General features: G+C 33.2%; 1 protein-coding gene across 4 annotated transcripts in view; it reads left to right on the top strand.

Annotated features, from left to right (window-relative positions):
• Positions 1–17667, top strand: part of LOC114335736 (unconventional myosin-IXa) — a 209504-nt gene that overhangs the window by 72000 nt on the left and 119837 nt on the right. The gene's annotated exons all lie outside the window — the stretch shown is intronic.

Here is a 17667-nt window from a genome sequence, read left to right as displayed (position 1 = left end):
CATACCTTGTCTCCCGAAATCTGGAACTAGGCCTAGCAACACCAGGTCTACCAACAACTATCACTGTTACTATCCAAAAACGAAAAATATATCAGTTGAAAATATTTTGTAAAGGAAATCATACTTCAAATCATTGCCACGGTTGTAACAAGGCAATGTGTGGCAAATATCAAAAACTGCAAATTGCATGGTGTTCCGAATGTTTTTAATGGGCAGCGAATGTGTTAAACAATAAAAGTAAAAGATAAAATTAGATTCTACCGTCTAGAGTTGATTTAATTTCTTTAAACTGAGTTTTAATTGATTAAAGAACGTGGGACCAAAATGATCCCTTCCGGCTTTCTAGGTAGGTATGCTAAGCCAGACATTCTAGTGTTAAAACCAGTTGAGATATGCAAATCAAATTTGGTGGGTTTTAAGACGTAGTTATTGCACATTTTTTGACATACAATCAAGAATTTAATATTCACCATTGGCGCGCAAACGGGTATTATGACCGATAATTTTACCCGTACGCACGCCAATGGTGAATATGCAATTTTTAATTGTATGTTAAAAAATGTGCAATAACTACGTCTTAAAACCCACCAAATTGCATTTGCATATCATAACTGGTTTTAAAGCAATAAATAAATAGTCATTTTGTAAAAAAAAATTGAACATCCCGTATCTCGGAAACGAAGCGTTTGCGGACATATGATTATAAAGCAAATTGTCATTGTTATTATTTTCTCATGTAAAATTACCCCTTAAAGTTTGTCGCACTTATTTAGAAAACACCCTGTACTGATGACGAACATGGCCAGTTGTTAAAGTAGCTAACTTTTTTATTATCCAACATAAGCGTATGAATCGAAAGACAAAATGTTAAGAAAACCTGAGGCTATAGTTGGGTTTTAATTTCAGTATTTTATAAATGATAGAATAATCCACAGGGTGGTGCGAACTTTGAGAAAAAAGCACAGTTTGATTCGTACACCCGGTATACGATGACAGTTTGACTGTCTAGCAACAATATTATTACAGCGATATTGTCAATGAATAAGGCTATAACGTGGTAAAAAATCGCTTAAATCGGACAACAGGTTTAGGAAATTCGAAACATCAAAAATGACCAAATTTTTTAGTGGATTGATTTTTTTGCTCCGCAGTGTAGAACTTAAAAAATTATGTATTCGTTGACGGGTATTTGCATATTTAAACTGCTTATACCTATAGATGTATAATTGGTTGGCGATTACAATACTCTAAATAGATAACCAATCAATGATGCGAATAAATAAAGATAATTTGACACAAAAGTAATCGATCGTGACAGTACTTTCACAATGTCAACGGGTAAAATGACAATTGTAATTTCTAGTGTTAGTATTTTTCAGCGACGTAAATATAAATATTTTATGTCATTGATATATTCGGACATTGTATAGTAAAATTTGATTTTATACTTATTTATTTTTACATTAAATTATTTTAAATATTAATATTCTGTCAAATATTTGTAAAAATATTGATGTTTATCTATATAAATATATTCTGACAACTGTCAGATTTAATTAAAATGTCATGCAACGATTTGCGACATTCTTAAAATCCTGTATGACGTTAAAATGAATGACGCACTGAAAAAAAGGGTTTGGGATGAACAGTATGAAAGAACAAAACAAGTAAAACCCTAGCAATTATATGTATATACAAGTTGTCCCAAAAGTAGTGGAACGGTCGATTATTTCGCGAACTAAACATCCGATCGAAAAACTGAAAAATACCTGTTCAATCATTTTCAAAAATCTATCCAATGACACCAAACACCAACTCCCACTACACCCCCTGTAGATGGGGTGGGGGGTAACTTTAAAATCTTAAATAGAAACCCCCAGTTTTTCTTGCAGATTGTAATTCGTTACGTAAAAGTAAGCAACTTTTATTCAAGACATTTTTTCGAACTGTGGATAGATGGCGCTATAATTGGGAAAAACGATTTATCCTGATACCATAGGTAAATTATAGAAACGGTCTAATATCTCACGAAATACACTTCTAAATGAGAAACTAAATAACAGATTTTTAATCTTTTTCGAAAACCTTTCGAATAAGACCAAACGTGACCCTCCAACCCACCCCCTGGGGGTGGGGTGGGGAGTAACTTTAAAATCTTAAATAGTAACCCCCACTTTTTATTAGAGATTAGAATCCGTCACGAAAAATTAAGCAACAGTTATTCGAAACATTTTTCTGAATTGATAATAGATGGCGCTTTAATTGAAAAAATACGATTTATTAGCGCCATCTATCAGAAATTTAAAAAAATGTTTCGAATAAATGTTGCTTAATTTTTTATGGCGAATCCGAACCTGCAATAAAAAGTGGGGGTTGCCCCCACCTCCTGAGGGTGGGTTGGAGGGTCATGTTTGATGTTATTCGATAGGTTCTCAAAAAAGATTAAAAATCTGTTTTTTGGTTTCTCATTTGGAAGTGTATTTCGTGAGATATTGACCGTTTCTATAATTTACCTATGCTATCAGGATAAATTTGCAAGAAAAACTGGGGATTTCCATTTGAGATTTTAAAGTTACCCCCCGCCCCACCTGCAGGGGGTGTAGTGGGGATTGGTGTTTGGTGTCATCATTGGATAGATATTTGAAAATGATTGAACACGTATTTTTCAGTTTTTTGATCCGATGTTTAGTTCGCGAAATATTCAACCGTTCCGCTACTTTTGGGACACCCTATATATTGTGTATGATTGAGCTAGCAATCTTATTAGACGAAAGGCAGACACATTTAGTTCAGGAATCTCTTTGTAGATGCAATCTTTATATTAAGCCATGTTTAATTGACCAATTTATTGTGGATATATTTAAAAAATGATGTATCACATAACTGTTAAAAGACGCATTCTAAAAACTGGTAACACTTATTTGAAGAATATCAAAAAGGCCCAATGGACTGAGAGAAGTGAAAATAAGATAGGTAGAAGAAAAAATAGAAGTATGAATATATTAATCGCTTCAGTTGAACAACGAAAGATAAAATACTACGATTTGTGCATCGTTGATGATTATAATATTTTCGTTTGGTGTAATTACTCGCTATTCTGTGTATTTTTCTATTTATCTATATTTATGTGTTCACGTGTTCTAGATTTTGGGCTTAGTTAGCTTTGTTTGCCAGAAATGTATAATACGGATTTAAAAATCATCTAATTAAAGGAAATATATTGACTAAAATTTTGATTAACTATTAAATCATCCTGTGTTAAAAAGTAACTTAATTGTAAAAGTTCCCAAGGTTTTCATTGCAACGTAAAACTAATAAGTACTTTGCAATAATTGTCCGACGCGCTTCATCGTCCTATATAATATTTACATCCTCCAACCTATGCAAAGTGTAGTCTGCTAATGTTTTAGAATTACTTTTAATAAGTTGTTACATTCATACTGTGTGGGTAAGTAAGAATCATTTGCTATTTCCCATTGTTAGTTATTGGACATAGACGTCCTACAACTCTTTATTCATCTAATATTAATCGAATTAGAAATCTAGTAATTAATGTTAATACTTCTAAAATCCTTTGAAACTATAGAAAATAATGTTTTTCCTTGGATGATTAGTTGAGGGATTGCGTAATTTTCTCCTCTCAGGGTATGACCCAGGTATCCAATTTTTCGTACCTTGATCAAGTTCAACAATTATGTCTCAATATTTGCTTTTCTTAAGACTTCTTGTTCCTTACCCTATCTGACCATGGTATACGGAACATTCTTCGCAAGGTCCACATTTCATAGGCCTATAACTTATTAATGGAAGATATTTTCAACGTCTATGTCTCCCGGCCGTATAACAATATGGACCATACATAGCACTTAACTTTTCTCTAACGGTGATTGAAGGAAAGATTGCGGTTACAAAGTAGCGGTTTAAATTTAATAAAAGCATGTCTTGCTTGTTCGGTACGGCATTTTATTTCTTGTTGAGGATCCCATTGGTCATTCACCATCATTCCCAAGGATTTGAATGTTTTCACTTGTTCGATTGGAGCGTTTATCTACTTGCAGTTGTACTCTGCGCCTATAGTAACTGCAAATTGCATCACAGAGGTACTATCAACCTATCTCCGTCTTACACAAATGTCAGTACTCCGTCTGTTGGTGTGTATCACTGATGGTATCGATGTCATCACAGATGTGCTATCATCTTATCTCCGTCTGTCTTACACACCTGTCAGTACTCCTTCTGTTGGTGTATATCACTCATGGTATCGATGTCTGTGTGTTGGATGTTGTGTCTGCTGAAGAGAGCGTTTTCAGAGGTTGGTCAGAGGAGAAAGGACTTGGTTGTTAAACCGGTACTTTTCAGAAACCTTTTGTTATTAACGTGATTAGTGAATTTACTGACCGATGCGGAACAAAATTCGTATAAATTGGAGACCGTGGGAATATAAACGAAACAGAGAAAGGTCCCAAATGAGATGGGCAGATGATGTCAAGAAGCACGTGGGCTCTACGTGGATAACTGTAGCGACAGACAAGAAGAATGGAAAAGGATTGGGGAGGCCTATGTCCAAAGGAGGCTAATTTGATAGAGTGAATTTACTGATTTGAAAATTCCAGGATATCGATATATTCATCAGGGAGTTTGGTACTGGTGGAGGCCAGCAATTTGTCGAGAGGAAGAGTAGCTTGTATTTGGGATGTCTGATGAATACGCTGCCAAAGGATGGGTAGGTAGTTTTAAGGACATTTTGGACTCTAAGAAGTTTTGGTTGTTAATTGTTTTTATTGTGTAACTCCTGCTCAGAGAGATGTGCTTCTCGTTTATGGACTGGATATTCGATAGTTAATAAATAAGGGCGGAAGGATAACCATTTCGTTTATAGTTTACTTTACGCAGTATATACTCCTATACATCCCCAGCAGTGATTAAAGACATAAAGTAGATAAAAGTGGTGTTTAAATATTTTCTGATGCGTCTACGTCACTGGTAATCGATTTTTTGCTTACGACATGAGCGGGAACGGCAAGAGCAGTAGGCGATAAACCTTTTGTCAACCACCTGTATACATACATAATATACGCGATTCTTGCGCTAAAACACAAATGAACACCGGAGTCCGGAGCCTAGCGGTGTTGGATGTTGATGTTGGTGTATCTGTCTATTGTCGCATGCATCGGATAGTGTTGTCGTTTTGTCAAACGAGAAAAGGCGTGGGTTTCGTTTGCTATTCAATATGAATTTAATTCATAGATGGTTTTATAGGCCGGTACGTTTCAAAGAGTATGAAAGGTAAAGCGAATTTAGAAGTAGAAACAAGGAACTGGATATCAGTTTTCAAGTTAACAAGAAAATGAGAATATAATAGATAGAATGGGATCACTATTTATAACATTATTATACACCCACCTGCTCAAAAAACGAACATCCCTTGAATTTTTGATAAAATTGTCCAAACACACTTTATTCTTTATTTTATCTTTGTATATTGTAACTTTTATCGACGATGTGGCATGCTCTAATCGAGGGTTTTAAGGTATATACCCCAGTCAAGGAAGGAAAAAATTTAAAAAACTTATACAGATATTTGAGGGCCGGCGTAGCTCAGGCGGTAGTATGCTTGACGAGTGCTGGTAGGTCGGGGTTCAAATCCCATCGCCGGCAAGAACAACTAGACATTTTTTAAAAAATGTCTATAGACCCCAGGTCGACTCAGCCTGAATAAAATGAGTACCTTGGGTAAAACCAGGGGTAATAATAGGCGGTTGAAGCGTAGCACTGGCCCTGTTACCTTCCTTGTATACCGTAGGCCCTAGATATAGCAGACTACCCTGCTATAATCCCAAAGCCGCGTCAGCGGTATAAAACGGGAGACTATTATTATTATACAGATATTTGAAGATTCTTAAAAAGGTATATGAGGGGTAGCTGTGAAAAATCCGTGTGAAGACATACGGCTGATTTTGCTTTGTTTTTTTAATGAATCCTAAAAAATGAAAATAATATTTTTGGATGCATTTTGAGAATTACCCCTGTTACTGGTGATTAAAATAAGAGGTTGTGGTTCCTACCTGAAGACATTTTTTGTATAGTTTATTCCCGGCGTTCCTATATCGAGGAGGACCGTACGATTTGGGTTTTGGGATAAAATATGGATTTTATGCTGTAGTTCCGTTGTGGGCACGTTTTTATGGTTGAGCGAGTCCACATGACATTGTCATGTTTGGAATATGGCAATACAACACTAACATTAGTGTGTTAATCTGTTGGGATTTAATTTGGTTTTAATTATAAATTTGTATTACGTTTTTTCTCTATGAAGGTATTTGTTTTATTTTTGTCACCTCTGGACCTATTTTGTTCAATAGTCATCCATATACCGTAAATGTTCTAATATTTTGGCCATTGAGTTTGGGCATTTGTCCAGTTTAAGCAGGTACCTGATGATGTTCTCAGGGTAAAAATTTAACATCTGGCGCCCTTATAGAATAAAACCTTTTTAAACCTCTGAAGACAGAAGAAATTATTTCGCTAGGAGAATTCTCTCCTTGGAGATTAAGAGTTCTCAATAAGATTTCATGTTTTCTTAGCCGGAGGTTTAAATTTTTAATTTATTTTATCTTTTCAATTTTTAGTAAAGCAAAATATATAAAAATGTTAACCGTTTCCTTGATTTAGGCCGGCTGATTCCTGGCGATTCGTCAAACTCGTATAGTTAGTGTCTTTCGTCGAAAGTTTGTAACCCGGTCTATATAGACATTTCAAATAACAAAAATTGCCGGAGAGCCAAATTTTGGTGGAGAGCTAGGGTATACCATAACAAATAAAGTTTAAAAAGTCCCCATCGATCCCATGTGTGCGTCAAAAGTTATTCGGGGTCAAAGGTCAAAATTTGAGATTTTTGGATTTTTTTCGAAAACGGTAAAAACCAAAGTTGTAGATCTTAAAATTCTCTACAAAAATAGTCCTTACTATTTTTTTCCTAAGAGTTGCCATTCCTGAGATATCGCGATTCAAAGAGTCACATTATACATGATACGCACACGTTTCCACACCACCTGTGAGGTAGTGTACTCGGCGCGTTTTTTTACCGTGGATTCCCCTGTAGGCCTACTCCACTAACTGTTTTGACAATTTTAGGATAATTTAAGGAAACAATACCGGTTAAGTTCTAGATATTACCTTATTATTGATATTGATTTGATATTGCTATTGATTATTAGGTTAACTATTGTTTTGATTTCTTTAGATATTTTAATCAGATTCATATTCTTGAAAGTCTACTTCAACAGTCAAGTCTTCTTCGATTTCATCTTCTTTCTCTTCCTCTTGCTGGATGTTCAAAAATTATTCAAATGTGACTGAGTCATTGGTCTCTTCATTAAAATCACATGAGTCTTCCTCTGTTGTACTAAACTGGACATTTGAGCAAGACTGACCTTGGCAGTTGGTACACACTAGAGAACAGCAACCCGACTTTTTTACATCCACATTTGGCACTACAACCTTTTTTGCAATTGCAAAAAATAGTGTTAAGGAGTTTTTCTGGAGCAGGTGGGAGTAAGGTTTTAATCGGTTCCAGAGTATTATATATATTAATTTCCAACCCCAGTCTTCTGGATTCAGTTCATTGCCTAGCCATGTTTGAACTTGATAATATACTCGATACAAATGTTGAAAAGCAGATGCTGATGTTTGAGGAAGACATGATAGTTGTACTTGTTTCTTGTTTCGCGTATTTTTTACAAAAGTTAAGTATCGGTATTTATCAAGACAAATAATTTTTTTTGGAGCTCCATAAACCGCAAGAAGAAAGCGAATTCCATCCGTAATTATTGTTTGCGGTTAGTGATGAGCAAAACAAGAACAAGACCAAGACCAGGCTAGTCTTGGTCTTAATCTTGTTCTTGCAAGCTTGGTCTTGGTCTTGCAGCTAAAAGGCAGTCTTGGTCTTGGTCTTGCACTAGCCGGTCTTGTTCTTGGTCTTGCTGCAAGAGTCTTGCTGGTCTTGCTTTTTTGGTAGTAATAATTTGAACCAAACAATTTCGAATAAAATGTACATTGAAATAAATAAAGATGTGAAGAATGAAACTATATTTTTTGCTTTAAAATTTTAAAAGAATGTAGAATGTAGTTTCAAACGGATACCAATTTTAACATTATACATTCACCTAATTATTTCATTAAAAAGTACGTTTCAAATGTAAAGGTTAAAAATTAAAAAAACCTTCAATTTTAACCGTTTTTAATGGCATTTTTTTTAAATGGATTACCCTATCTATAATTACATTTTTTTGTCTTACAAATTATTTCAATTGTGCTTGAACTGTCGCCGTTTGAAAACTTGGCTTCTAGACACTTTGAGGGTTGATAAAATGCAAACCGTTTGACTTAATCAAAACGACTTAAAAATATAACCAAAATATTATGTATTTTAAAAATTCGATATTGTTTAAGGTTTATTATGTCAGTATATATTATTGAACTAAAAAGTAAAGTTAAATAATAAAAAACCAATTTCGCAAAAAAGTGCAAGAGTCTTGCAGGTTGGTCTTGGTCTTGAGTAGTCTTGCAAGGTTCGGTCTTGGTCTTGGTCTTGGTCTTGCATACCTGGTCTTGGTCTTGGTCTTGCAAACCAAAAGGCGGTCTTGGTCTTGCAAACCAAAAGGCGGTCTTGGTCTTGCTGCAAGACCAAGACCGCAAGACCAAGACCAGTCTCGCTCATCACTATTTGCGGTGTAGAATCAAGTTCTGTAAAAACTTTACAGCAGTCAGTCAAATCTTTTTTTTTTTCGAATAATTTAAGTACTGACGTTTTGCCCCTTCTGTACATTGCGGACGTAGTGTCGCAGCCGGTTATCACATGTAAAAATAACATGTACTTTTGGCATTTGGGATAAGCCGATAAACTATTCGAAGAATATATCTCTGTTCGCTGTTGAGCCCTTCCACGTTTCAGAAAATAAATAACTTTATCTACTGGAGTCCTTGCAGTAATCAGTACCAACAAATCAACACCTTCACCAACTACAAATGTTGTGTTTGTTGCCTTAAATTTTTCAATTGCTGTCTCAAAAGGACATCTGCGTCATTTTTAGCTTGTTTCACTTCAATATTCGCAGCTGTTAATTTGTCAGTTAACATGGAAATGAAACGAGATTTATTATTAATGTTGGCGAAAAATTGTTGTTGATTCGCTGGAACTGTTATATTTTCATCAAAGATAATCTCGGAACCCGATGATGTTTTTGTAGTTCGACGACGTTGTTCTGCAGATTTAATATTCTTTGTCGAGTCATTGTAGCCGCCTATAGCACTAAAAGAAACAGATAATATTATGAACCAGACCTACGGACAATACTGTAGCCATTGCCTATAATAGACAATCTGTTCTTTTTTAAACAATGGTATAGAAAAATGTTTTTCAAGGCAACGTGGATAGAGGAAATTCAGTTTGGGACTGATTACCTTTTGAAGCAATATTTTCAGAATAGTATATAATATACTATATAAAAGAGACACAAATAGGCATTTATACTTGTCTTAAGGGCCACATATGTATATACGTGGCTTATATGTGCATATAATGTATAAAGTAACTTTTAAAATCGCGATATCTCAGGAATGGTAACTCTTAGGAAAAAAATTGTAAGGACAATTTTTGTAGAGAATGTCAAGATCTACAACTTTGGTTTGAGGTTTTTTTTTTATAAAACTTACCGTTTTCGAAAAAAATCCAAAAAATCTCAAATTTTGACCTTTGACCCCGAATGACTTTTGACGCACACATGGGATCGATGGGGACTTTTTAAACTTTATTTGTTATGGTATACCCTAGCTCTCCACCAAAATTTGGCTCTCCGGCAATTTTTGTTATTTGCCAAGCATTTTGATGTCTAAGTTGACCGGATTATTGTCTGAACATCTCCCCATATTGCGAGGCGCATCTAAAATGTATTCTGGTGATGCGAATCCAGCTACCCGGTACAATAGGAATAGAGGGGTAGATTTCATACAGCCGGTAGTTATTCTAGATGTTTCATTTAGTGAAGCGGTGACTTGTTGTGCTTGTCTAGACCTACCCCTCACGGGACAGGCATATTCTCGGCTATTGTCTTTAAGACCTGTGGTTTTGTACCCCACATGCTCCCTACAAGTTTCCGGAGAAGGTTGTTTCTCGTAGTAATCTTTTGTCTTGTAGTCTGGAATTATACAGCGTGTCTACTTAAGTTAGAAACATATGGAAAACTTTTTTATTATTAATTTTACGAAAAAAAATGATTCTTCATAAAAAGTTCTGCATGCTCTAAAACCTAAGATTCAATCATCAGATATCAAATTTTATCAGTATTATACGAGGTATGTCAAAAAATATGAATTTCGTTCAAGGGTAAAGTACCTTTATTTCTCTGAATATCAAAAATTCTTATTATGAAAAGTTGTTTGGAATTAAAAACTAAGACCAAATATGCAATTACTTACTTCTAATTGAAAACAAATTTTTCTCAAATTTATGAATACCCAGCATCGTTTTTAATCATTACAAATATGATAACTATTATTCATTTTACGAAAAAAAGTCATTCTTCATAAAAGGCTCAGAATGATCTAAAATCTAAGATACAACCATGATATATTAACTTTTATTAATTTTGTAGGAGGTGCGTCAAAAAATATGAATTTCGCTCATGAGTATAGCACCTATATATTTCACAATATTTCAATTAGAAGGATGTACATAATTGCAAATTTAAACATAGTTTTTAATTCTAAACAACTTTTTTTAATAACAATTTTCAATATTGTGAAAAATAAAGGTACTTTACTCCTGAGTGAAATTCATATTTTTTGACATACCTCGTATAAAAGTAATAAAATGTGATATCTGATGATTGCATCTTACGTCTTAGGACGTACAAATCATTTTATAAAGAATACCTTTTTTTTTCGTAAAAGTAATAATAAAAGAGTTATCATATGTGTAATAAATAAAAACGAAGTTAGTATCCATAAATTTGAGAAAAATTTGGAAAATATTTTTTTTTCAAATAGACGCATGTAATTGCATATTTGATCTAAGTTCTTAACTGCAAACAATTTTTCATAATAAGAATTTTCGATATTGAGAGAAATAAAGGTACTTTACTCTTAAACGAAATTCACATTTTTTGACATACCTCGTATAATATTGATAAAATTTGATATATAATGATTGAATATTGGATTTTAGAGCATGCAGAACTTTTTATGAAGAATAACATTTTTTCGTAAAATTAATAATAAAAAAGTTTCCCATATGTTTCCAACTTAAGTAGACACGCTGTATATTTATTACTGTGGAATTTATTTGTAGGTGACCGGTCTAGTATGACTTCCTGTCACAGTGTCTATCAGTATGTTCCAAGTGTTGTCCCTCCCAAAATTTTTTACATGCGCCAAATGGTTGTTGAGGTGGAATGCACATACTTGGGTTTTAGTAGTATTTGATTTTAATGAGTTTTGTTTGTAGTAAGTTAACATCATGTTTAAAGCCTCTTCCATTGTCTACTCTATTTGTATGAGAGTTTTACATTTTACGGCGATACCTAGGTCGTCAGCGTAAACAAAACTGAGTTTGAGAGTGAATTTTCTGTTCGTTGGTGTATATTATGTTAAATAGAGACACCGCCAGAATGCTTCCTTGCGGTAGGCCGTTTTTTTGAGTTCTCCATCTGCGTTTCTTTCAAGCATCTATTACACAACAGTGATCTATTGATCTTCACCAGGTTATAGTCAAGCACAGTGTTATAGATCTTATTAGTTAGCAAGATTCTGTGGTTAATTGTATCGTATGCCGCTGTGAGGTCTATCAAGGCTACCCCCACTATCTCTTTCTGCTCGAACCCCTTCGCATGGATCCAAACAAACGTGTCATTTTTTTGTGTAGACAAATTTCCTGAAATTTTAACATGTAATGGACAAAGTGCTACAGCTCCCGGACCGAACCATCGCCGGTGAGAGAAATCGTGGGTGTACGACCAACAGCGTTTGTCACCAGCCATAGTTCGTTCCGGGAGCTGTAGATATCTATTAATCGAAGTCGAAAAAAAGTTAGAATCAAACATATCAAGGACAAAAATTCGTTGTTTTTTGGCTTCAGTAGTAAGCAACAATAATCTAGCAACCCTTCTATGACTTTCGGCGCATACAAGTATAGATACCAAAGCAACTAATCTAATAACATATCGTATCTATCAATACCTTTGCGTATCTTAAAACTATCTTTTTTTATTGTATGCATAATTACCATAACGATCGAATTACATATGCAGAAACGATAAAAGTACTACTCGAATAGCGCGTGTTAAACAAAAGGATGCCGGAACGAAAATTCTTTAAATTGTTAGTAATTTTAACATGACATGAATATGGGGTTAGGTTCGGTAGTCGTACAGGCAATATTCCAGCGCACTCAAACGTGATTAAAATATTTAAATCATATATTATCTAGCTATCAATTAACAGTTAGCTTTCAACAGAAAGTTATTAAGGAACTACATAGACGCATAAAGAGTCGTATAAAGATACATATATACAAGTACAAATCAAAACTGGTACTGTTGTTTATTCAAGGGAATGTATAATTCGCTAATTAATTGCATGTAAGTTTTCCTTGTTTTCCTAGTTGTTTTCCTTGTTTCCTATTACAAAAACACCACAATAGTGGATGGAGCTATAAAAAGCAAGAAACTAAACAATTTGCTACACTTTAGTTGCGCTTTGTCCAATTCAAAGTATGTTTCTTCTTCTTAAAGTTCTGTCATCTGTGAACGTTGAATTTCAACAGGCAATTTTAACTTTATTTACGGCAGCTCCAAAAAGTTGGATGTTATACCCCTCAAGTTATACCATTCTCCCAGATTTCGCAACCGAGGGTTTGCCTTCTCCTTGTCGTTTTGTAAAAACACTTTTTCTTTGTTCCTTAGTTTTATTTAATACTCTAATACTACCTCGACATTGTACATATTCTAATTATCATATCAAACTATAGACCATTCCAGGGTGACGTCATTTGACAACGACTGGTGGGCAAAATATTGTAAAGAAACTAGGTTAAGTGTAGAAAACCATTGTTTAATTTAAGAATATTATTAAAATACCAGCGTTTTGTTCAGTTTGAAAGTGTTCCAGTAAAGGTAAAAGAGATCAAGTAAGTTTTTTTTATAATACCAGCCGCATTTAAAGACCGAAATGTTTTAAATCACTATAATCACAATACACTGTAAACAGAACGACGGTATGGGCCAAGAAAACTGATTTTCTGATTATACCGGGTTTTTGCATCCCCTACGAGGGTGTCCTATATCCAATATTTGAAATTTTTGTAGTTAAAACCACAGATTTTTTATAATAAAACGAGAAAATAGCAAAAATAACACCAAAAACACAATTTTTGCCCTCCAGCAACGGTGTCGAAAGTCACGTGACCTGGAATGGTCAATATGCTTGTAGCTCCTACATAACCTAATTCTTTCACCTATAATATCATGCCATGTTGCTTCACTTTACTGCCACAGAATACCATAAAAAGGATTAAGGGAAGTATTACACTTTACACTTCCTCTATCTCTTTTATACCATCAGTTTTACCTTCCATAATCAACTACAATAGAACCCCGCTAATCCGAACGTTCGTCAAATCCGAACCAACGGAAAGTGAAAAAAATTTAAAAAATCAAGACAAACAAGAATGTGTGTGTACTTTGTACGCACGTAAGAAGTTATACTTCTACTACATATGTGATTTTTAAGACTATACCAAAAATTTAAAAAAATAAAAGAATAAAACGCACACAAACACATTGAAAAATGCCACAAAGAAAAAATGATTTCTGGACGATAATAATTGTTGGCAAAAATTTTAAATACGCATTTGCTGAAAAAAAAATTATATAACAAATATACTTACAATCATAATATGCATAAAAAAATAAAAAAATAAAACTTGGCATCGGGAATTGAACCCTTGAATTTCGTGCCGCTTTGACTCGTAATCGAAGCGTAGACTCACTCGTCCAATCGCACATTATTTATCATCTGGAAAAATACGGTAACTGAACGTTTTACTGTTTGACAATTGTTTTGAAAATTATGTAATTTAAATTTTGTGGAATAAAATATAAAAATATAACAAAACAGTAAGAAAACAATATATTAGATGAAGATTGGTAGAACTTTTGTTGGTAATCAAATTAAGTATGTAAATCAAAGCATTACATACCTACTAGATAAATAAATCTACGCCAAAAAATCATAATTTAAAAATAAAAATCGAACCTAATTTGGGATTTCTCTCTAAAATCCGCATTCTTGAGAAAATAAATGTATGTATTTCAACCTAATCCAAATGTATAATTACAATATGATTATAATAAAAACTAGGTACTTACCAAATTAGAATGAGTTTTCCTTGTCCAAAATAGTCCAAAAGTCCAAAAATATAGGTATATGAAAACTATTTAAAAAGGCAGTATAACTATTAACTAACTTTTGTTTGTTGTTTCTTTTCACACAAATTTTAAAAGGCAACAACCATAAATAATCTAACTACAGCTGTGCCACAGCCACCATATTGAATAATTTTTGACATGTCATTTGAACATCCAATCAGAACAAAGTTATAATGCGCATGCGCCCGGTCGCTAGGTTTTCCCATATAAAAATTTACCCTCTATCGCCGGTAAAGAAGTATAACTTCAAAAAAACTTAAAAACATGTTTATTATACAGAGTAAAACCAGAAAATTAAACAATGTAGGATTAATAAGACTTGGACATTTAAAATTTTCTTAAAAATAAATACGTACTTTAATTATATAGTGCTTATAAAGGTTAAACATTAAACATAAACTTATCTTGCGAGAACTTTTGGCGACTCAAAATCAACGACAATGAAAGCTTTGAACTACTAGCGTTGCTACTATTAGTTAGGCTAACTTTCGGATAATCCGAACTTTTCAGAATCCGAACAGGCTGTCCCCCCAATTAGTTCGGATTTTCGGGGTTCTACTGTACAGGGTGAGGCAGATAAAGGGCCTATTAGAAATATCTCGAGAACTCAAGGTAAGAAAATTATGAAAATCGGAATACAGAGGTTTTCAGGTGTGAACTATTTAATGAAAATATTTTCGTCTCTTTGCTACTTCCGGTTACACCGGAAGTTGGTTGTACCTTCGTTTTTTTAAATGGGACACCCTGTATATTTTTACATTTTCGGATTCTCCTTGATTTCTTCTTTCTTAAAATATAAGTTTTTGTAATATTATACAGGGTAGGTTAAAAGCTAATTACGTTTTTTTATTAATTTTGTAGCAAAATTCACACCCTGTAGAATTGTAGTAGTTTGACATATAAACTCTGTTTATGTTCAAATGATTTTTAATATAGTCTACTATGTTAAGAATTATTGGTATAGTTAAATTTTTCCTTTTTTGTATACAGGGTTGGTCGAAACTCAGAATTAGTATTTTCTGAGTTTTCTTAAATGGAACACCCTGTATTTTAGTATTGTAATGAAATGTTATTTTAGGATACTTTTTAATTTCTTAAGCAATCCCTATACTTAACTGCTTCAATTTGTGAGTTATTGGTGATTTAAGCCAAACATTAATTGCAACAATAAATTCCTGAAATTTTATTAGGTTGGCCGTAAAAATATTCAATCACAAATAATTTTTCGGAAATAAATACATACTAATCGAGACTGATACTTAAAATTGCCAACAATAGTTGAGCTATCAAAATATCTACGTAGTTAAGATTGTTGGTGCGATTAACAATTAAGAACAAATTAAAACAGTTGGGTATAGGGAATGCTTAAGAAATTAAAAAGTACCATAAAATACCATTTCATTACAATACTAAAATATAGTGTGTTCCATTTAAGAAAACTCAGAAAATACACATTCCGAGTTTCGACCCACCCTGTATACTAAAATTCAGAATTTAGCTATACTAATAATTGGTAACAATAGTAGACCATATTAAAAATCATTTGAACATATAAAGGGATTTTGATGTAAAACTACTACAATTCTACAGGGTGTGAATTTTGTTACGAAATTAATAAAAAAAAACGTAATTATCTTTTAATCTACCCTGTATAATATTACAAACCCTTATATTTTATGAAATAAGAAATCGAGGAGAATTCAAAAACGTAAAAATATATAGGGTGTCCCATTTAAAAAAACGAAGTTACAATCAACTTCCGGTATAACCGGAAGTAGCAAAGAGACCAAAATATTTTCATTAAATAGTTCACACCTCAAAACCCCTATATTCCAATTTTCATAATTTGCTTTACTTTAGTTCTCGAGATATTTCTAATAGGCCCTTTATCTGCCTCACCCTATATATCTAAGGCATCCGGAATGAACCAAAATAATGAAGAATTCGCTTTTTAATACGTAGTAAAGCGGTTGTAAATGTATTCGTACACCTACCATAAATTATTAAATAATTTATGGTTATAGAGTTGACTGCTGTATTTTTCACGTTGAACAATCTATTTAAACGAGAAATCATAATTATTGATGACAAACAGAAATATATCTCATAAATAATAACTTTAACGTAAAAAACCTGCACTTGTTCTATTCATAAAATATGAAATATTTTAATAAGAAATACTCGCGATAAGAGCTAAAGTATTATTGATTGAAGATTTATTGCAATTTTAAATAAGTAAATATTTTAACTCTCACATTGATATATTTATCTGTTCACCTACTCATATATTTTAAAAACAAACACTGATAAATCATTATTCATACCCGCCAAAAATATTTATCGTATTTACTTTATACATTTTCAGTTTGCTCGAATTATCTGAATTATTTGCAAATATGTAAACAATTTATAAAGAACTTGTTGCAACTATCTTGTTAGATCACAAGCTTTTAATATAGGAAGTCAAAAAATATAATTTCAATATCTACGTTATCTCTAAAGACTAATGAAAAGTAAATGCCATGAATAAACTGTTTTTTTTGTGTCTCATTTTTACTTTGTGGAAAACAACCAATAATACGGCTTAACAAATTGGTCATCCTAATCACCATTCCTTGTGCCTTTATGGGTGGTCGGCTTTATTAATTACGCTTCTTCATATATTTTTATATTGGTTAATACCGATATCTATCTAATTCACAAACATGCTGTCTAAGCGTTTTCTCTCAGGTCTTCTTTGTTCTTCATCTCTTACTCCTTCCATGAATTTGCAGTATTACACACTAGTATTATATTTTTTCCTCCTCTACATGCATTCGTCGTTCTTCCTTATTTTTATCTGTCCAATATTGCTGGTCTTATGACAGTTTTTAGTTTCATTCGAATCTTTATGTCTCGCTTACGCCTTCTTCAATTTCTGTGTTATTTTCTTCTCATTTCTCATGCGACTTCAATTGTTCATGAATTAAATGAAGAAGCTGGAAAGAAAGACAGATTAAAAAGTAAACAAACTTAAATTACCAAAGTGTGGTCTGACAGAGTTCATAAAGTCTAGTTTCATAATATTTATTACTAGCACGGCCTCTTTAGTTCTACGAGACATAATGCTGATATCATCGGTTTAGGCGGCAATATGTATCGATTTATTTATTAAGAGATTATCTCTTCCTATATTCAACTGTCT

Source organism: Diabrotica virgifera, chromosome 2 (genome assembly GCF_917563875.1).
Source record: "Diabrotica virgifera virgifera chromosome 2, PGI_DIABVI_V3a".
Classification (NCBI taxonomy): Eukaryota; Metazoa; Arthropoda; class Insecta; order Coleoptera; family Chrysomelidae; genus Diabrotica; species Diabrotica virgifera.
This window is presented reverse-complemented; position numbering and strand designations above follow the sequence as displayed.